The following is a 22,412-nucleotide window of genomic DNA, read 5'->3' as shown; positions in this document are numbered from 1 at the left end:
TTATAATAGCCCTTTTTTATTGCTATGACTAAAAATAACCTCTGCATCAAGCCACAGCTCTGCTATGGCGCCTACCTTACTCTCAACCAACAAAGAGGCCCTCCGAGTACTGCTGCCTAAGTCCGCTTGCGATCTTGATCAGCTGAGGCCAAGCGGACATAGGAAGCACCGGAGCTTCAATACAACTGCTGCCTAAGTCCTCCGTGAACTGTTGGAAGTCGGAAAGCAAATGCGCGACTAAGCGCGCATACTTAAGCCCCGCCCTTCGTGGGCGGTATCTACATAGAAAACAACCGCATGGATAATATTAATGTCGGGTAGACCCGACTGAAATACTAATGTATCCCCTCAAAAATTGTGATCCAATTTATGTAAGCCACGGAGTAATAACTCCACAAACCGAAGCATCAGCCTGCAGATAAGTCACCGGCACTGCTCTTAATAAAAACCGGGTCATATATACACCAACCCACTGCAAAACACATAAGAATATAAGAGGGAAATTTGTTGCTAAACAACTAAACACTCTTGTAAGTTGATTACCCCTTTTGTGTTGTACTAAGTAACGTCCAGTCTGTTCTGAGCTACACTGTCTCCACAGAAACAAAACTACTGTACATACCGCAGTGTTGATCACAATGTGAACCTGTCCCACACAAAGCAGAAGTCTCTTGTCATCACCTCCCGTAGTTCTGTGGGGACAAACCGGGCCTTATGTAATATCTGATAAGACCATCAGCAGGGCAGCACCAGCATGGGGAGTGAACAGAGAATGTAGAATTCTCCTCAGTTCCCATTGTTAAAACACCTGATGCTTTCCCCTGGGAAAAATAGTACTCACTGGCACCAAAACACATAAAAACACATAAAAACAATAAAAACATAATTTATGCTTACCTAATAAATTTATTTCTCTTGTGATGTATCGAGTCCACGGATTCATCCGTACTTGTGGGATATTCTCCTTGCCTACAGGAAGTGGCAAAGAGAGCACCCACAGCAGAGCTGTCTATATAGCTCCTCCCTTAGCTCCACCCCCCAGTCATTCGACCGAAGGCTAGGAGGAAAAAGGAGAAACTATAGGGTGCAGTGGTGACTGAAGTTTTTTAAATAAAAATATACTGCCTGTCTTAAATAAACAGCGCAGGCCGTGGACACTATACATCACAAGAGAAATAAATTTATCAGGTAAGCATAAATTATATGTTTTCTCTTGTAAGATGTATCGAGTCCACGGATTCATCCATACTTGTGGGATACCAATACCAAAGCTTTAGGACACGGGTGAAGGGAGGGACAAGACAGGTACCTTTAACGGAAGGCACCGCTGCTTGTAGAACCTCTCTCCCAAAAATAGCCTCCGAAGAAGCAAAAGTATCGAATTTGTAAAATTTGGAAAAAGTATGAAGCGAAGACCAAGTCGCCGCCTTACAAATCTGTTCAACAGCCTCATTTTTAAAATCCCATGTGGAAGCCACTGCTCTAGTAGAATGAGCAGTAATTCTTTCAGGAGGCTGCTGGCCAGCAGTCTCATAAGCCAAACGGATGATGCTTTTCAGCCAAAAGGAAAGAGAGGTAGCCGTAGCCTTTTGACCTCTCCGTTTACCAGAATAAACAACAAACAATGAAGATGTTTGACGGAAATCTTCTTTGATGAAGGATTAGGACACAGTGAAGGAACAACAATCTCCTGATTGATATTCCTATTAGAAACAACCTTAGGAAGAAACCCAGGTTTGGTACGCAAAACCACCTTATCTGCATGGAAAACAAGGTAAGGTGAGTCACACTGTAAAGCAGATAGCTCAGAAACTCTTCGAGCCGAAGAGATAGCTACTAAAAACAAAACTTTCCAAGATAGCAGCTTAATATCTATGGAATGCATAGGCTCAAACGGAACCCCCTTAAGAACTACGTTTAGGCTCCATGGTGGAGCAACAGGTTTAAATACAAGCTTGATCCTGACCAAGGCCTGACTAAATGCTTGAACATCTGGGACATCTGCCAGACGTTTGTGTAAAAGAATAGACAAAGCAGATAATTGTCCCTTTAAGGAACTAGCTGATAATCCCTTCTCCAATCCTTGGAGAAAGGACAATATTCTAGGAATCCTAATCTTACTCCATGAGTAACCCTTGGATTCAAACCAATAAAAATATTTGCGACAAATCTTATGATAAATCTTCCTGGTGACAGGCTTTCTAGCTTGAATCAGGGTATCAATGACCGACTCAGAGAAACCACGCTTTGATAGAATCAGACGTTCAATCACCAAGCAGTCAGACGCAGAGAAATTAGATTTGGATGCGTGAATGGACCTTGGATTAGAAGGTCCTGCCTCATTGGTAGAATCCACGGCGGAACCAATGACATGTCCACTAGGTCTGCATACCAAGTCCTGCGTGGCCACGCAGGTGCTATCAGAATCACCGAAGCTCTCTCCTGCTTGATTCTGGCAACCAGACGTGGGAGGAGAGGAAACGGTGGAAATGCATAGGCCAGATTGAAGGACCAGGGCACTGCTAGAGCATCTATCAGTACCACCTGGGGATCCCAGGACTTGGACCCGCAACGAGGAAGTTTGGCATTCTGACGGGACGCCATCAGATCCAATTCTGGTGTGCCCCATAGCTGAGTCAGCTGGGCAAATACCTCCGGATGGAGTTTCCACTCCCCCGGATGAAAAGTCTGACGACTTAGGAAATCAGCCTCCCAGTTCTCTACCCCTGGGATATGGATTGCTGAGAGATGGCAAGAGTGATCCTCCGCCCATCGGATTATTATGGTTACCTCCATCATCGCTAGAGAACTCTGTGTTCCTCCTTGATGACTGATATAAGCTACAGTTGTAATGTTGTCCGACTGAAATCTGATTAATTTGGCCGCAGCTAGCTGAGGCCACGCCTGGAGCGCATTGAATATCGCTCTCAGTTCTAGAATGTTTATCGGGAGTAGAGTTTCCTCCCGAGACCATAAGCCCTGTGCTTTCAGAGAGTTCCAGACTGCACCCCAGCCTAGCAGGCTGGCATCTGTCGTTACTATGAGCCACTCCGGCCTGCGGAAACACATTCCCTGAGACAACCACCAGAGAAGAGAATTTCTGGTCTCCTGGTCCAGATGCAGTTGAGGAGATAAATCTGCATAATCCCCATTCCACTGTTTGAGCATGCATAGTTGTAGTGGTCTGAGGTGTAGGCGGGCAAAAGGAACTATGTCCATTGCCGCTACCATGAGTCCGATTACCTCTATACACTGAGCCACTGATGGCTGAAGAATGGAATGAAGAGCTCAGCAAGTGGTTAAGAGCTTTGATTTTCTGACCTCCGTCAGAAATATTTTCATCTCTACCGAGTCTATCAGAGTCCCTAGGAAGGAAACTCTTGTGAGAGGGAAGAGAGAACTCTTTTTTTATGTTCACCTTCCACCCATGAGATCTCAGAAAAGCCAACACGATGTCCATGTGAGACTTGGCTAGCTGGAAAGTCGACGCCTGAATCAAGATGTCGTCTAGATAAGGCGCCACTGCTATGCCCCGCGGTCTTAGAACCACCAAAAGGGACCCTAGCACTTTTGTGAAAATTCTGGGAGCCGTGGCAAACCCGAAGGGAAGGGCCACAAACTGGTAATGCCTGTCCTGAAAGGCGAATCTGAGGAATTGATGATGATCTCTGTGAATAGGGATGTGTAGATACGCATCCTTTAAGTCCACGGTAGTCATATATTGACCCTCCTGGATCAACGGTAGAATAGTCCGAATAGTCTCCATCTTGAATGATGGTACTCTGAGGAGAATTTTGAGAACCAAGATTGGTCTGAAAGTTCCCTCTTTTTTGGGAACCACAAACAGGTTTGAGTAAAACCCTAGCCCTTGTTCCGCTTTTGGAACTGGGCGGTTTACTCCCATAGTATGTAGGTCTTCTACACAGCGTAAGAACGCCTCTCTCTTTGTCTGGTTTGCAGACAATTGAGAAATGTGAAATCTCCCCCTTGGGGGAGTCTGAAGTCCAGAGGATATACCTGGGACACAATTTCTAAGGCCCAGGAATCGTGAACATCTCTTGCCCAAGCCTGAGCGAAGAGAGAGTCTGCCCCCTACTAGATCCGGTCCAGGATCGGGGGCTACCCCTTCATGCTGTCTTGGAGGCAGCTGCAGGCTTCTTGGCCTGTTTACCCTTGTTCCAATAGGTATTTATGTGTAGTGTGATAGGAGCGCCTAAAGGTGGATTCCTGCTGATAAAAAAGTTCATCCCTCAAAGAGAACTAAATGGTGAATAAAAAGAAAAAATTGGGTTTATTTAGCAGCGCTACAAAAAGCTAGGAAATGATGATACCAATCTAATTTATGTTTTATACAATCTAGTTTATTTAAAAATTCTTATAACACATAAAAACAACAGCAAATGCTTTTCCTAATTAATAAAGGGACGTCTCCCTTATACAACACTTATAAAAACAGACTAGAACCATATAATCCTAGAATTCCAGGTATAAAGGAATTAATTCTATAGATAACATATGGCAAGCAACAAATTTCTAAGATAAATGGTGATTTGAATATTTAAAAAGGCACAAATGTATCAATCCTAACAGCTTTATAGTTCTTCAGTAACAAATACAGTTATAAAGTTACACAGTTACTTTCCTTGGACATATAATTGGCTCAGGTGTGCTGGATAGTTAAAAAGGCAAAAAACAGCCGTTATTCTGATTTAGGTGCCAACGCAATCGTGGTTAATGGAAATCGTTAATTTAACAGATGAATACCTTGATGTCTTTAAAGTTCAGTTTGCGTGTTTTAAAAAACGTAGTGCAAATTAGTGTAGAGGTACCTTAATCTGTCCTGGTTGCAACCGCTGATATTCTTCACTGTGAGGGATTCACAGACTGTTTGTTCCTGGTGCTTCTGATAAGTCACCTGACCTTCTCTTTGATTCAGAGGTCAGGGGTGATGATCCGTTCTGGTGATGTAGTTATCCTTTTTTTTGTTTTCCTTTCTTCTTATAGCCCAAATATTGTTTTCATCTGGGTTCCCTCAGACTTCTTAAGGTTTGAAGAAATCTTTGGTCAGTGTTTAGCAGTAACACCGTATTCCCTGAAGTTACCAAAGGTAGATTTTAACTTGCAGGGTCAGGAGAAAAGTTCAAAGTTGCAGGGTCACACAGCATTGTGACAGTAGTAAATGAAGTTTAGTAGAGTTTAGCAGGTCCCATTCGTATCATTTTGCAATTCTTTAAGAACTGTTCTTTCTTTGTAAGTTAAATTTTTTGGTATCTTATTGTTAGTTTTTATTTTCTTAATATCTTCCTGAACCAATTTTTCGAATAATTCAATATTCCTTCCTTTTTCATTTGTCGGATAAAAAGTGGATTTCGGTTTCATTTTTGAATGAATTACTTGTGGTATTACTATGTTACTATTTGAGGCCATAGGCGATATGGTGGGTGTCTCTTTTGGTTGTTGCCAATTTCTCTCTATTGGATCCCGTAGGAAATATTTTTTCAAGGTTAACTTCCTTACAAAGTGGCTCACATGTATGTGTGTGTTGAATTTGTTTAATCTCGTAGAGGGAGCATAGCTAAGGCCTAAGTTTAACACTCTTTCTTCCTCTGTGGTTAAAGTTTTTTTACTAATATTGAAAATGCCACTTTTTTGTTGTATTTTTATTTCACTCTTTTGTTTCCCTGTCTTTTTCTTTTTCCTCCTCTACATCCTCTCTTATTCTTTTTCTTATTCCCACTGGTGGTTCTTTTGAATGTTCTGTTTGTTTTGAAGTGCTGGGTCTTTGTGGGCTCATCTCTAAAAACAGAATTTATGTTTACCTGATAAATTGCTTTCTCCAACGGTGTGTCCGGTCCACGGCGTCATCCTTACTTGTGGGATATTCTCTTCCCCAACAGGAAATGGCAAAGAGCCCAGCAAAGCTGGTCACATGATCCCTCCTAGGCTCCGCCTACCCCAGTCATTCGACCGACGTTAAGGAGGAATATTTGCATAGGAGAAACCATATGGTACCGTGGTGACTGTAGTTAAAGAAAATAAATTATCAGACCTGATTAAAAAAAAAAACAGGGCGGGCCGTGGACCGGACACACCGTTGGAGAAAGCAATTTATCAGGTAAACATAAATTCTGTTTTCTCCAACATAGGTGTGTCCGGTCCACGGCGTCATCCTTACTTGTGGGAACCAATACCAAAGCTTTAGGACACGGATGAAGGGAGGGAGCAAATCAGGTCACCTAAATGGAAGGCACCACGGCTTGCAAAACCTTTCTCCCAAAAATAGCCTCAGAAGAAGCAAAAGTATCAAACTTGTAAAATTTGGTAAAAGTGTGCAGTGAAGACCAAGTCGCTGCCCTACATATCTGATCAACAGAAGCCTCGTTCTTGAAGGCCCATGTGGAAGCCACAGCCCTAGTGGAATGAGCCGTGATTCTTTCGGGAGGCTGCCGTCCGGCAGTCTCGTAAGCCAATCTGATGATGCTTTTAATCCAAAAAGAGAGAGAGGTAGAAGTTGCTTTTTGACCTCTCCTTTTACCAGAATAAACAACAAACAAGGAAGATGTTTGTCTAAAATCCTTTGTAGCATCTAAATAGAATTTTAGAGCGCGAACAACATCCAAATTGTGCAACAAACGTTCCTTCTTTGAAACTGGTTTCGGACACAGAGAAGGTACGATAATCTCCTGGTTAATGTTTTTGTTAGAAACAACTTTTGGAAGAAAACCAGGTTTAGTACGTAAAACCACCTTATCTGCATGGAACACCAGATAAGGAGGAGAACACTGCAGAGCAGATAATTCTGAAACTCTTCTAGCAGAAGAGATTGCAACTAAAAACAAAACTTTCCAAGATAATAACTTAATATCAACGGAATGCAAGGGTTCAAACGGAACCCCCTGAAGAACTGAAAGAACTAAATTGAGACTCCAAGGAGGAGTCAAAGGTTTGTAAACAGGCTTAATTCTAACCAGAGCCTGAACAAAGGCTTGAACATCTGGCACAGCGGCCAGCTTTTTGTGAAGTAACACAGACAAGGCAGAAATCTGTCCCTTCAGGGAACTTGCAGATAATCCTTTTTCCAATCCTTCTTGAAGGAAGGATAGAATCCTAGGAATCTTAACCTTGTCCCAAGGGAATCCTTTAGATTCACACCAACAGATATATTTTTTCCAAATTTTGTGGTAAATCTTTCTAGTTACAGGCTTTCTGGCCTGAACAAGAGTATCGATAACAGAATCTGAGAATCCTCGCTTCGATAAGATCAAGCGTTCAATCTCCAAGCAGTCAGCTGGAGTGAAACCAGATTCGGATGTTCGAACGGACCCTGAACAAGAAGGTCTCGTCTCAAAGGTAGCTTCCAAGGAGGAGCCGATGACATATTCACCAGATCTGCGTACCAAGTCCTGCGTGGCCACGCAGGAGCTATCAAGATCACCGACGCCCTCTCCTGATTGATCCTGGCTACCAGCCTGGGGATGAGAGGAAACGGCGGGAACACATAAGCTAGTTTGAAGGTCCAAGGTGCTACTAGTGCATCCACTAGAGCCGCCTTGGGATCCCTGGATCTGGACCCGTAGCAAGGAACTTTGAAGTTCTGACGAGAGGCCATCAGATCCATGTCTGGAATGCCCCACCGCTGAGTGACTTGGGCAAAGATTTCCGGATGGAGTTCCCACTCCCCCGGATGCAATGTCTGACGACTCAGAAAATCCGCTTCCCAATTTTCCACTCCTGGGATGTGGATAGCAGACAGGTGGCAGGAGTGAGACTCCGCCCATAGAATGATTTTGGTCACTTCTTCCATCGCCAGGGAACTCCTTGTTCCCCCCTGATGGTTGATGTACGCAACAGTTGTCATGTTGTCTGATTGAAACCGTATGAACTTGGCCCTCGCTAGCTGAGGCCAAGCCTTGAGAGCATTGAATATCGCTCTCAGTTCCAGAATATTTATCGGTAGAAGAGATTCTTCCCGAGACCAAAGACCCTGAGCTTTCAGGGATCCCCAGACCGCGTCCCAGCCCATCAGACTGGCGTCGGTCGTGACAATGACCCACTCTGGTCTGCGGAATGTCATCCCTCGTGACAGGTTGTCCAGGGACAGCCACCAACGGAGTGAGTCTAAAACAGTGCCTGCCGATATTATTATATCAAAATACCCAGATAAAATGATTCCTCAAGGCTAAATATGTGTTAATAATCAATCGATTTAGCCCAAAAAAAGTCTACAGTCTTAATAAGCCCTTTTTGAAGCCCTTATTTACAATCGTAATAAACATGGCTTACCGGATCCCAGAGGGAAAATGACAGCTTCCAGCATTACATCGTCTTGTTAGAATGTGTCATACCTCAAGCAGCAAGAGACTGCTCACTGTTCCCCCAACTGAAGTTAATTGCTCTCAACAGTCCTGTGTGGAACAGCCATGGATTTTAGTGACGGTTGCTAAAATCATTTTCCTCATACAAACAGAAATCTTCATCTCTTTTCTGTTTCTGAGTAAATAGTACCTACCAGCACTATTTCAAAATAACAAACTCTTGATTGAATAATAAAAACTACAGTTAAACACTAAAAAACTCTAAGCCATCTCCGTGGAGATGTTGCCTGTACAACGGCAAAGAGAATGACTGGGGTAGGCGGAGCCTAGGAGGGATCATGTGACCAGCTTTGCTGGGCTCTTTGCCATTTCCTGTTGGGGAAGAGAATATCCCACAAGTAAGGATGACGCCGTGGACCGGACACACCTATGTTGGAGAAAAATAATTCATGTTTTTTTGTTGTTCTTTCTCTTCTAATAGTGTAAATCTATTTGTGGTGTCTATTCTCCATTCTTTTTCAGGTTCTGTTTGTATTTGTGTGTTGTAATTATGTTCTCTATTATTTCTATATTCCCAATCTCTATTACGGTTGTTGTACCCCTGGTATCTTGGTTTATTGTCATTTGGCCAATAACTATATGCTATGTGGCCCCTTGGTTGGTTATGCCCTTCATAATAATCATCCTGTCTTCTATAGTGGTTATAGTTATGGTTCTCAAAAAAGTTACGATTTGTATGGGGTCTTCTATAGTCATTATAGCTTGGGTGTTCAGGTGGGTTTCTATTTGTATTTGTCATGTATTGTGGTCCCCTATGTCTATAATAGTTTGTTCTGTAGTTTGATTTATATTGTTGAGGTCTGAATTCAGTAGTTTCCCTATAGTTTATCCTTTTTGGAGTTCTGTCATATGGTGTCCTATTTTCTTGATTTTGATCATTGTATTGATATGACTTGGATTGGTGATAAGGGGAATTGGAATAATTTTCCCTTATGGCATGTACATTGTGTTTGTAATTACCTGTGTTACCCTCAAAATGTTGATTTTTCTGTCTCTCTTCCCTATTATTTATTTTCTCCTCTTCTCTGTTTGCAACTTCATTATAATCTTCCTTATCCCTCTTTAATTTTCTTATTTTAACCTCCTGTAATTCCATGCTTAAATTGTCCAATTTTTTCATAATGTCTATCTGTGAATTTTTAAAGTCAACATTTTCTTTTTCATTACTTAATTTATTTTTTATGGTGATTATGTTCTTCTCAACTGTGTCAAGTGAATCTTCTCGTGATCTCTAAAATTTGTAATAGTGTTGTGGATGCATTTTTTAATGTCTCATCCCATTCCTTTTGGAATTTATCTTTTAATTCAAAAGTGCAATTTTTTCTCAACCTTAACCCTCTTGGTGCAATCCCTAAACTAATATATTTATCAAGAAACTTTAGTTCCATTTTTTGCTTTAATTCAGTGGTCATATGTTTTTCTAATTCAAACATTATTTCAGTGATATTCAGATAGGGGCTTACTTTTATTCTTTCCTCATTCTCTACTATATCTTTGAGAGTTTTTTCTCTCCATGTGAAAATGTCATCTTCCATCTTAAGACAGCTCACTAGTCTGGAGTGTTAAAAACACCCCAAGAGGGAACAATAGGTATTTATGTGTAGTGTGATAGGAGCGCCTAAAGGTGGATTCCTGCTGCTAAAAAAGTTCTTCCCTCAAAGAGAACTAAATGGTGGATAAGAAGAAAAAATGGGGTTTATTTAGCAGCGCTAAAAAAAGCTAGGAAATGATACCAATCTAATTTATGTTTTATACAATCTAGTTTATTTAAAAATTCTTATAACACATAAACATAATTTATGCTTACCTGATAAATTCCTTTCTCCTGTAGTGTAGTCAGTCCACGGGTCATCCATTACTTATGGGATTATATCTCCTCCCTAACAGGAAGTGCAAGAGGATCACCCAAGCAGAGCTGCTATATAGCTCCTCCCCTCTACGTCATACCCAGTCATTCGACCGAAACCAAACGAGAAAGGAGAAACTATAGGGTGCAGTGGTGACTGGAGTTGAAGTTAAAAAATTTTAGACCTGCCGTAAACAACAGGGCGGGCCGTGGACTGACTACACTACAGGAGAAAGGAATTCATCAGGTAAGCATAAATTATGTTTTCTCCTGTTAAGTGTAGTCAGTCCACGGGTCATCCATTACTTATGGGATACCAATACCAAAGCTAAAAGTACACGGATGACGGGAGGGAAAGGCAGGATCCTTAAACGGAAGGAACCACTGCCTGTAGAACCTTTCTCCAAAAAACAGCCTCCGAAGAAGCAAAAGTGTCAAATTTGTAAAATTTTGAAAAAGTATGAAGTGAAGACCAAGTTGCAGCCTTGCAATTCTGTTCAACAGAGGCCTCATTCTTAAAGGCTCAAGTGGAAGCCACAGCTCTAGTAGAATGAGCTGTAATCCTTTCAGGAGGCTGCTGTCCAGCAGTCTCATATGCTAAACGTATTATGCTACGAAGCCAAAATGAGAGAGAGGTAGCCAAAGCTTTTTGACCTCTCCTTTGTCCAGAATAAACGACAAACAGGGAAGAAGTTTGACGAAAATCCTTAGTTGCCTGCAAATAAAATTTCAGGGCACGGACGACGTCCAGATTGTGCAGAAGTCGTTCCTTCTTTGAAGAAGGGTTAGGGCACAATGATGGAACAACAATCTCTTGATTGATATTCTTGTTAGTGACTACCTTAGGTAAGAACCCAGGCTTAGTACGCAGAACTACCTTGTCTGAATGAAAAATCAGATAAGGAGAATCACAATGTAAGGCCGATAACTCAGAGACTCTTCGAGCCGAGGAAATAGCCATTAAAAACAGAACTTTCCAAGATAACAGCTTGATATCAATGGAATGAAGGGGTTCAAACGGAACACCTTGCAGAACGTTAAGAACTAAGTTTAAGCTCCACGGCGGAGCAACAGTCTTAAACACAGGCTTAATCCTAGCCAAAGCCTGACAAAAAGCCTGAACGTCTGGAACTTCTGACAGACGTTTGTGTAAAAGGATAGACAGAGCTGAGATCTGTCCCTTTAACGAACTAGCAGATAAACCCTTTTCTAAACCTTCTTGTAGAAAAGACAATATCCTAGGAATCCTAACCTTACTCCATGAGTAACTCTTGGATTCGCACCAATATAAGTATTTACGCCATATTTTATGGTAAATTTTCCTGGTAACAGGTTTCCTAGCCTGTATTAAGGTATCAATCACTGACTCCGAGAATCCCCGCTTTGATAGAATCAAGCGTTCAATCTCCATGCAGTCAGCCTCAGAGAAATTAGATTTGGATGTTTGAAAGGACCCTGAATCAGAAGGTCCTGTCTCAGAGGCAGAGACCAAGGTGGACAGGACGACATGTCCACTAGATCTGCATACCAGGTCCTGCGTGGCCACGCAGGCGCTATTAGAATCATCGATGCTCTCTCCTGTTTGATCCTGGCAATCAATCGAGGAAGCATCGGGAAGGGTGGAAACACATAAGTCATGTTGAAAACCCAAGGTGCTGTCAGAGCATCTATCAGTACCGCTCCCGGGTCCCTGGACCTGGATCCGTAACAAGGAAGCTTGGCGTTCTGGCGAGACGCCATGAGATCCAGATCTGGTTTGCCCCAATGCTGAAGCAGTTGGGCAAACACCTCCGGATGAAGTTCACTCCCCCGGATGAAGTTCACTCCCCCGGATGAAAAGTCTGGCGACTTAGGAAATCCGCCTCCCAGTTCTCCACGCCTGGGATGTGGATCGCTGACAGGTGGCAAGAGTGAGACTCTGCCCAGCGAATTATCTTTGAGACTTCCATCATCGCTTGTCCCTCCCTGATGGTTGATGTAAGCCACAGTCGTGATGTTGTCCGACTGAAACCTGATGAACCTCAGAGTTGCTAACTGAGGCCAAGCCAGAAGGGCATTGAAAACTGCTCTTAATTCCAGAATGTTTATTGGAAGGAGTCTCTCCTCCTGAGTCCATGATCCCTGAGCCTTCAGGGAATTCCAGACAGCGCCCCAACCTAGCAGGCTGGCGTCTGTTGTTACAATCGTCCAATCTGGCCTGCTGAAGGGCATCCCCCTGGACAGATGTGGCCGAGAAAGCCACCATAGAAGAGAATCTCTGGTCTCTTGATCCAGATTTAGCATAGGGGACAAATCTGAGTAATCCCCATTCCACTGACTTAGCATGCACAATTGCAGCGGTCTGAGATGCAGGCGTGCAAAAGGTACTATGTCCATTGCCGCTACCTTTAAGCCGATTACCTCCATGCATTGAGCCACTGACGGGTGTTGAATGGAATGAAGGACACGGCAAGCATTTAGAAGTTTTGATAACCTGTCCTCTGTCAGGTAAATTTTCATTTCTACAGACTCTATAAGAGTCCCCAAGAAGGGAACTCTTGTGAGTGGCAATAGAGAACTCTTTTCTACGTTCACCTTCCACCCATGCGACCTTAGAAACGCCAGAACTAACTCTGTATGAGACTTGGCAGTTTGGAAACTTGACGCTTGTATCAGAATGTCGTCTAGGTACGGAGCTACCGCTATTCCTCGCGGTCTTAGTACCGCCAGAAGAGAGCCCAGAACCTTTGTAAAGATTCTTGGAGCTGTAGCTAACCCGAAGGGAAGAGCTACAAACTGGTAATGCCTGTTAAGGAAGGCAAACCTTAGATACCGGTAATGATCCTTGTGAATTGGTATGTGAAGGTAGGCATCCTTTAAATCCACTGTGGTCATGTACTGACCCTTTTGGATCATAGGTAAGATGGTCCGAATAGTTTCCATTTTGAACGATGGAACTCTTAGGAATTTGTTTAGGATCTTTAAGTCCAAGATTGGTCTGAAGGTTCCCTCTTTTTTGGGAACCACAAACAGATTTGAGTAAAACCCTTGTCCATGTTCCGACCGCGGAACTGGGTGGATCACTCCCATTAGTAAAAGGTCTTGTACACAGCGTAGAAACGCCTCTTTCTTTATCTGGTTTGCTGACAACCTTGAAAGATGAAATCTCCCTTTTGGAGGAGAAGCTTTGAAGTCCAGAAGATATCCCTGAGATATGATCTCCAACGCCCAGGGATCCTGGACATCTCTTGCCCAAGCCTGGGCGAAGAGAGAAAGTCTGCCCCCCACTAGATCCGTTTCCGGATCGGGGGCCCTCACTTCATGTTGTCTTAGGGGCAGCAGCAGGTTTTCTGGCCTGCTTGCCCTTGTTCCAGGACTGGTTAGGTTTCCAGCCCTGTCTGTAGCGAGCAACAGTTCCTTCCTGTCTTGGAGCGGAGGAAGTTGATGCTGCTCCTGCCTTGAAGTTACGAAAGGCACGAAAAACAGAATTTATGTTTACCTGATAAATTTCTTTCTCCAACGGTGTGTCCGGTCCACGGCGTCATCCTTACTTGTGGGATATTCTCCTCCCCAACAGGAAATGGCAAAGAGCCCAGCAAAGCTGGTCACATGATCCCTCCTATGCTCCGCCTACCCCAGTAATTCGACCGACGTTAAGGAGGAATATTTGCATAGGAGAAACCATATGGTACCGTGGTGACTGCAGATAAAGAAAATAAAATATCAGACCTGATTAAAAAAACCAGGGCGGGCCGTGGACCGGACACACCGTTGGAGAAAGAAATTTATCAGGTAAACATAAATTCTGTTTTCTCCAACATAGGTGTGTCCGGTCCACGGCGTCATCCTTACTTGTGGGAACCAATACCAAAGCTTTAGGACACGGATGAAGGGAGGGAACAAATCAGGTCACCTAAATGGAAGGCACCACGGCTTGCAAAACCTTTCTCCCAAAAATAGCCTCAGAAGAAGCAAAAGTATCAAACTTGTAAAATTTGGTAAAAGTGTGCAGTGAAGACCAAGTCGCTGTCCTACATATCTGATCAACAGAAGCCTCGTTCTTGAAGGCCCATGTGGAAGCCACAGCCCTAGTGGAATGAGCTGTGATTCTTTCGGGAGGCTGCCGTCCGGCAGTCTCGTAAGCCAATCTGATGATGCTTTTAATCCAAAAAGAGAGAGAGGTAGAAGTTGCTTTTTGACCTCTCCTTTTACCGGAATAAACAACAAACAAGGAAGATGTTTGTCTAAAATCCTTTGTAGCATCTAAATAGAATTTTAGAGCGCGAACAACATCCAAATTGTGCAACAAACGTTCCTTCTTTGAAACTGGTTTTGGACACAGAGAAGGTACGATAATCTCCTGGTTAATGTTTTTGTTAGAAACAACTTTTGGAAGAAAACCAGGTTTAGTACGTAAAACCACCTTATCTGCATGGAACACCAGATAAGGAGGAGAACACTGCAGAGCAGATAATTCTGAGACTCTTCTAGCAGAAGAAATCGCAACTAAAAACAAAACTTTCCAAGATAATAACTTAATATCAACGGAATGTAAGGGTTCAAATGGAACCCCCTGAAGAACTGAAAGAACTAAATTGAGACTCCAAGGAGGAGTCAAAGGTTTGTAAACAGGCTTGATTCTAACCAGAGCCTGAACAAAGGCTTGAACATCTGGCACAGCTGCCAGCTTTTTGTGAAGTAATACCGACAAGGCAGAAATCTGTCCCTTCAGGGAACTTGCAGATAATCCTTTGTCCAATCCTTCTTGAAGGAAGGATAGAATCCTAGGAATCTTAACCTTGTCCCAAGGGAATCCTTTAGATTCACACCAACAGATATATTTTTTCCAAATTTTGTGGTAAATCTTTCTAGTCACAGGCTTTCTGGCCTGAACAAGAGTATCGATAACAGAATCTGAGAATCCTCGCTTCGATAAAATCAAGCGTTCAATCTCCAAGCAGTCAGCTGGAGTGAAACCAGATTCGGATGTTCGAACGGACCCTGAACAAGAAGGTCTCGTCTCAAAGGTAGCTTCCAAGGTGGAGCCGATGACATATTCACCAGATCTGCATACCAAGTCCTGCGTGGCCACGCAGGAGCTATCAAGATCACCGACGCCCTCTCCTGCTTGATCCTGGCTATCAGCCTGGGGATGAGAGGAAATGGCGGGAACACATAAGCGAGTTTGAAGGTCCAAGGTGCTACTAGTGCATCCACTAGAGCCGCCTTGGGATCCCTGGATCTGGCCCCGTAGCAAGGAACTTTGAAGTTCTGACGAGAGGCCATCAGATCCATGTCTGGAATGCCCCACAGGTGAGTGACTTGGGCAAAGATTTCCGGATGGAGTTCCCACTCCCCCGGATGCAATGTCTGCCGACTCAGAAAATCCGCTTCCCAATTTTCCACTCCTGGGATGTGGATAGCAGACAGGTGGCAGGAGTGAGACTCCGCCCAAAGAATAATTTTGGTTACTTCTTCCATCGCTAGGGAACTTCTTGTTCCCCCCTGATGGTTGATGTACGCAACAGTCGTCATGTTGTCTGATTGAAACCGTATGAACCTGGTCCTCGCAAGCTGGGGCCAGGCCTGGAGAGCATTGAATATCGCTCTCAGTTCCAGAATATTTATCGGTAGAAGAAATTCTTCCCGAGACCAAAGACCCTGAGCTTTCAGGGATCCCCAGACCGCGCCCCAGCCTATCAGACTGGCGTCGGTCGTGACAATGACCCACTCTGGTCTGTGGAACATCATCCCTTGAGACAGATTGTCCAGGGACAGCCACCAACGGAGTGAGTCTCTGGTCCTCTGATTTACTTGTATCTTCGGAGACAAGTCTGTATAGTCCCCATTCCACTGACTGAGCATGCACAGTTGTAATGGTCTTAGATGAATGCGCGCAAAAGGAACTATGTCCATCGCCGCCACCATCAACCCGATCACTTCCATGCACTGAGCTATGGAAGGAAGAGGAACGGAATGAAGTATCCGACAAGAGTCCAGAAGCTTTGTTTTTCTGGCCTCTGTTAGAAAGATCCTCATTTCTAAGGAGTCTATAATTGTTCCCAAGAAGGGAACCCTTGTTGACGGGGATAGAGAACTCTTTTCCACGTTCACTTTCCAGCCGTGAGATCTGAGAAAGGCCAGGACAATGTCCGTGTGAGCCTTTGCTTGAGGAAGGGACGACGCTTGAATCAGAATGTCGTCCAGGTAAGGTACTACTGCAATGCCCCTTGGTCTTAGCACCGCTAGAAGGGACCCTAGTACCTTTGTGAAAATCCTTGGAGCAGTGGCTAATCCGAAAGGAAGCGCCACGAACTGGTAATGTTTGTCCAGGAATGCAAACCTTAGGAACCGATGATGTTCCTTGTGGATAGGAATATGTAGATACGCATCCTTTAAATCCACCGTGGTCATGAATTGACCTTCCTGGATGGAAGGAAGGATAGTTCGAATGGTTTCCATCTTGAACGATGGGACCTTGAGAAATTTGTTTAAGATCTTGAGATCTAGGATTGGTCTGAACGTTCCCTCTTTTTTGGGAACTATGAACAGATTGGAGTAGAACCCCATCCCTTGTTCTCTTAATGGAACAGGATGAATCACTCCCATTTTTAACAGGTCTTCTACACAATGTAAGAACGCCTGTCTTTTTATGTGGTCTGAAGACAACTGCGACCTGTGGAACCTCCCCCTTGGGGGAAGTCCCTTGAATTCCAGAAGATAACCCTGGGAGACTATTTCTAGCGCCCAAGGATCCAGAACATCTCTTGCCCAAGCCTGAGCGAAGAGAGAGAGTCTGCCCCCCACCAGATCCGGTCCCGGATCGGGGGCCAATATTTCATGCTGTCTTGGTAGCAGTGGCAGGTTTCTTGGCCTGCTTTCCCTTGTTCCAGCCTTGCATTGGTCTCCAAGCTGGCTTGGCCTGAGAAGTATTACCCTCTTGCTTAGAGGACGTAGCACCTTGGGCTGGTCCGTTTTTACGAAAGGGACGAAAATTAGGTCTATTTTTTGCCTTGAAAGGCCGATCCTGAGGAAGGGCGTGGCCCTTACCCCCAGTGATATCAGAGATAATCTCTTTCAAGTCAGGACCAAACAACGTTTTCCCCTTGAAAGGAATGTTTAGTAGCTTGTTCTTGGAAGACGCATCAGCCGACCAAGATTTCAACCAAAGCGCTCTGCGCGCCACAATAGCAAACCCAGAGTTCTTAGCCGCTAACTTAGCCAATTGCAAAGAGGCGTCTAGAGTGAAAGAATTAGCCAATTTGAGAGCATTGATTCTGTCCATAATCTCCTCATAAGGAGGAGAGTCACTATCGAGCACCTTAAGCAGTTCATCAAACCAGAAATATGCGGCAGTAGTGACAGGGACAATGCATGAAATGGGTTGTAGAAGGTAACCCTGCTGAACAAACATCTTTTTAAGCAAACCTTCTAATTTTTTATCCATAGGATCTTTGAAAGCACAACTATCCTCTATGGGAATAGTGGTGCGTTTGTTTAAAGTAGAAACCGCTCCCTCGACCTTGGGGACTGACTGCCATAAGTCCTTTCTGGGGTCGACCATAGGAAACAATTTTTTAAATATGGGGGGAGGGACGAAAGGAATACCGGGCCTTTCCCATTCTTTATTAACAATGTCCGCCACCCGCTTGGGTATAGGAAAAGCTTCTGGGAGCCCCGGCACCTCTAGGAACTTGTCCATTTTACATAGTTTCTCTGGGATGACTAAATTTTCGCAATCATCCAGAGTGGATAATACCTCCTTAAGCAAAATGCGGAGATGTTCCAATTTAAATTTAAATGTAATCACATCAGATTCAGCCTGCTGAGAAATGTTCCCTAAATCAGTAATTTCTCCCTCAGACAAAACCTCCCTGGCCCCCTCAGATTGGGTTAGGGGCCCTTCAGAGATATTAATATCAGCGTCGTCATGCTCTTCAGTAACTAAAACAGAGCAGCCACGCTTACGCTGACAAGGGTTCATTTTGGCTAAAATGTTTTTGACAGAATTATCCATTACAGCCGTTAATTGTTGCATAGTAAGGAGTATTGGCGCGCTAGATGTACTAGGGGCCTCCTGAGTGGGCAAGACTCGTGTAGACGAAGGAGGGAATGATGCAGTACCATGCTTACTCCCCTCACTTGAGGAATCATCTTGGGCATCATTGTCATTATCACATAAATCACATTTATTTAAATGAATAGGAATTCTGGCTTCCCCACATTCAGAACACAGTCTATCTGGTAGTTCAGACATGTTAAACAGGCATAAACTTGATCAGAAAGTACAAAAAACGTTTTAAAATAAAACCGTTACTGTCACTTTAAATTTTAAACTGAACACACTTTATTACTGCAATTGCGAAAAAACATGAAGGAATTGTTCAAAATTCACCAAATTTTCACCACAGCGTCTTAAAGCCTTGAAAATATTGCACACCAATTTTGGAAGCTTTAACCCTTAAAATAACGGAACCGGAGCCGTTTTAAGCTTTAAACCCCTTTACAGTCCCTGGTATCTGCTTTGCTGAGACCCAACCAAACCCAAAGGGGAATACGATACCAAATGACGCCTTCAGAAGTCTTTTATAAGTATCAGAGCTCCTCTCACATGCGACTGCATGCCATGCCTCTCAAAAACAAGTGCGCAACACCGGCGCGAAAATGAGACTCTGCCTATGCTTTGGGAAAGCCCCTAAAGAATAAGGTGTCTAAAACAGTGCCTGCCGATATTATTATATCAAAATACCCAGATAAAATGATTCCTCAAGGCTAAATATGTGTTAATAATCAATCGATTTAGCCCAGAAAAAGTCTACAGTTTAAATAAGCCCTTGTGAAGCCCTTATTTACAATCGTAATAAACATGGCTTACCGGATCCCATAGGGAAAATGACAGCTTCCAGCATTACATCGTCTTGTTAGAATGTGTCATACCTCAAGCAGCAAGGGACTGCAAACTGTTCCCCCAACTGAAGTTAATTGCTCTCAACAGTCCTGTGTGGAACAGCCATGGATTTTAGTTACGGTTGCTAAAATCATTTTCCTCATACAAACAGAATTCTTCATCTCTTTTCTGTTTCTGAGTAAATAGTACGTACCAGCACTATTTGAAAATAACAAACTCTTGATTGAATAATGAAAAACTACAGTTAAACACTAAAAAACTCTAAGCCATCTCCGTGGAGATGTTGCCTGTACAACGGCAAAGAGAATGACTGGGGTAGGCGGAGCCTAGGAGGGATCATGTGACCAGCTTTGCTGGGCTCTTTGCCATTTCCTGTTGGGGAGGAGAATATCCCACAAGTAAGGATGACGCCGTGGACCGGACACACCTATGTTGGAGAAATTAGACTGTTTAGCCCTTGGTTTGGCCCTGTCTTGAGGCAGGGCATGGCCCTTACCTCCAGTAATGTCAGCGATAATTTCTTTCAATCCGGGCCCGAATAATGTCTGCCCTTTGAAAGGGATGTTAAGCAATTTAGATTTAGAAGTCACATCGGCTGACCAGGATTTAAGCCACAGCGCTCTACGCGCTTGAATGGCGAATCCGGAGTTCTTAGCCGTAAGCTTAGTTAAGTGTACTACGGCATCAGAAATAAATGAATTAGCTAGCTTAAGGACTTTAAGCTTGTCTATAATCTCATCCAATGGAGCTGAGCTAAGGGTCTCTTCCAGAGACTCAAACCAGAATGCTGCCGCAGCCGTGACAGGCGCAATGCATGCAAGGGGTTGTAATATAAAACCTTGCTGAACAAACATTTTTTTAAGGTAACCCTCTAACTTTTTATCCATTGGATCTGAAAAAGCACAGCTATCCTCCACCGGGATAGAGGTGCGCTTAGCCAGAGTAGAAACTGCTCCCTCCACCTTAGGGACCGTCTGCCATAAGTCCCGTGTGGTGGCGTCTATTGGAAACATTTTTCTAAATATAGGAGGGGGTGAAAAAGGTACACCGGGTCTATCCCACTCCTTGTTAACAATTTCTGTAAGCCTTTTAGGTATAGGAAAAACGTCAGTACACGCCGGTACCGCAAAATATTTATCCAGCCTACATATTTTCTCTGGAATTGCAACCGTGTTACAATCATCCAGAGCCGCTAATACCTCCCCTAGTAATACACGGAGGTTCTCAAGCTTAAATTTAAAATGTCTGAGTCCAGTTTACTTGGATCAGATCCGTCACCCACAGAATGAAGCTCTCCGTCCTCATGTTCTGCAAATTGTGACGCAGTATCAGACATGGCTCTATTATTATCAGCACACTATGTTCTTACCCCAGAGTGATCGCGTTTACCCCTAAATTCTGGCAATTTAGATAGTACTACAGTCATAACATTAGCCATGTCTTGCAAAGTGATTTGTATGGGCCGCCCTGATGTACTTGGCGCCACAATATCACGCACCTCCTGAGCGGGAGGCGAAGGTACTGACACGTGAGGAGAGTTAGTCGGCATAACTTCCCCCTCGTTGTCTGGTGAAATTTTCTTTACATGTACAGATTGGCTTTTATTTAAAGTAGCATCAATGCAATTAGTACACAAATTTCTATTGGGCTCCACATTGGCCTTTAAACATATTGAACAAAGAGATTCATCTGTGTCAGACATGTTTAAACAGACTAGCAATGAGACTAGCAAGCTTGGAAAATACTTTTCAAATAAATTTACAAGCAATATAAAAAACGTTACTGTGCCTTTAAGAAGCACAAAAAAACTGTCACAGTTGAAATAACAATGAACCAAATTAGTTATAGCAACCAAATTTTCACAGTAAATGCATTAAGTTAGCAAAGGATTGCACCCACCAGCAAATGGATGATTAACCCCTTAGTACCCAAAAAACGGATAACAATTTAATATTAACGTTTTTATCACAGTCAAAACACACTCTCACAGGTCTGCTGTGAGTGATTACCTCCCTCAAAACTAGTTTTGGAGACCCCTGGGCTCTGTAGAGACGTCCTGGATCAAGGAGGAAGAAATAGGAAGACTGTGACTGAATTTTTACTGCGCAATAAAGCGCTAAAATAGGCCCCTCCCACTCATAATACAACAGTGGGGAAGCTCAGTAAACTGATTTTATTCAGAAACAAACGACAGCCATGTGGTAAAAATCATGCCCATAAAGTTTTATCACCAAGTACCTCAGAAAAAAACGATTAACATGCCAGTAAACGTTTTTAAAAATAAAATTATGAAATGTTATTAATAAGCCTGCTGCTAGTCGCTTTCACTGCAGTGGAGGCTCAAATATTACTTAAATATATACAGTATTTTCTTAGTGAAGTTCCATTCCCCAGAAATACCTCAGTGTAAACATACATACATATCAGCCTGATACCAGTCGCTACTACTGCATTTAAGGCTGCACTTACATTACATCGGTATTAGCAGTATTTTCTCAGTCAATTCCATTCCTTAGAAAATAATATACTGCAACATACCTCCTTGCAGGTGAACCCTGCCTGCTATCCCCTGTTCTGAAGTTACCTCACTCCTCAGAATGGCCGAGAACAGCAAGTGGATCTTAGTTACGACCGCTAAGATCATACACAAACTCAGGTAGATTCTTCTTCTAATGCTGCCTGAGAAGAAACAACACACTCCGGTGTTGTTTAAAATAACAAACTTTTGATTGAAGAAATAAAAACTAAGTTTAACAACCACAGTCCTCTCACACATCCTATCTATTAGTTAGGTGCAAGAGAATGACTGGGTATGACGTAGAGGGGAGGAGCTATATAGCAGCTCTGCTTGGGTGATCCTCTTGCACTTCCTGTTAGGGAGGAGATATAATCCCATAAGTAATGGATGACCCGTGGACTGACTACACTTAACAGGAGAAACAACAGCAAATGCTTTTCCTAATTAATAAAGGGACGTCTCCCTTATACAACACTTATAAAAACAGACTAGAACCATATAATCCTAGAATTCCAGGTATAAAGGAATTAATTCTATAGATAACATATGGCAAGCAACAAATTTCTAAGACAAATACAAATAGAAACCCACCTGAACACCCAAGCTATAATGACTATAGAAGACCCCATACAAATCGTAACTTTTTTGAGAACCATAACTATAACCACTATAGAAGACAGGATGATTATTATGAAGGGCATAACCAACCAAGGGGCCACATAGCAAATGACAATAAACCAAGGTACCAGGGGTACAACAACCGTAATAGAGATTGGGAATATAGAA

The 22,412-nt window shown here is 43.2% G+C and overlaps 1 protein-coding gene across 2 annotated transcripts in view; it reads right to left on the bottom strand.

Moving 5' to 3' along the window:
* Positions 1–22,412, bottom strand: part of LOC128640807 (protein PRRC2C) — a 164,571-nt gene that overhangs the window by 107,448 nt on the left and 34,711 nt on the right. The window lies entirely within an intron of this gene.

The sequence above is a fragment of the Bombina bombina genome, chromosome 10 (assembly GCF_027579735.1).
Source record: "Bombina bombina isolate aBomBom1 chromosome 10, aBomBom1.pri, whole genome shotgun sequence".
In the NCBI taxonomy this organism is placed as follows: domain Eukaryota; kingdom Metazoa; phylum Chordata; class Amphibia; order Anura; family Bombinatoridae; genus Bombina; species Bombina bombina.
This window is presented reverse-complemented; position numbering and strand designations above follow the sequence as displayed.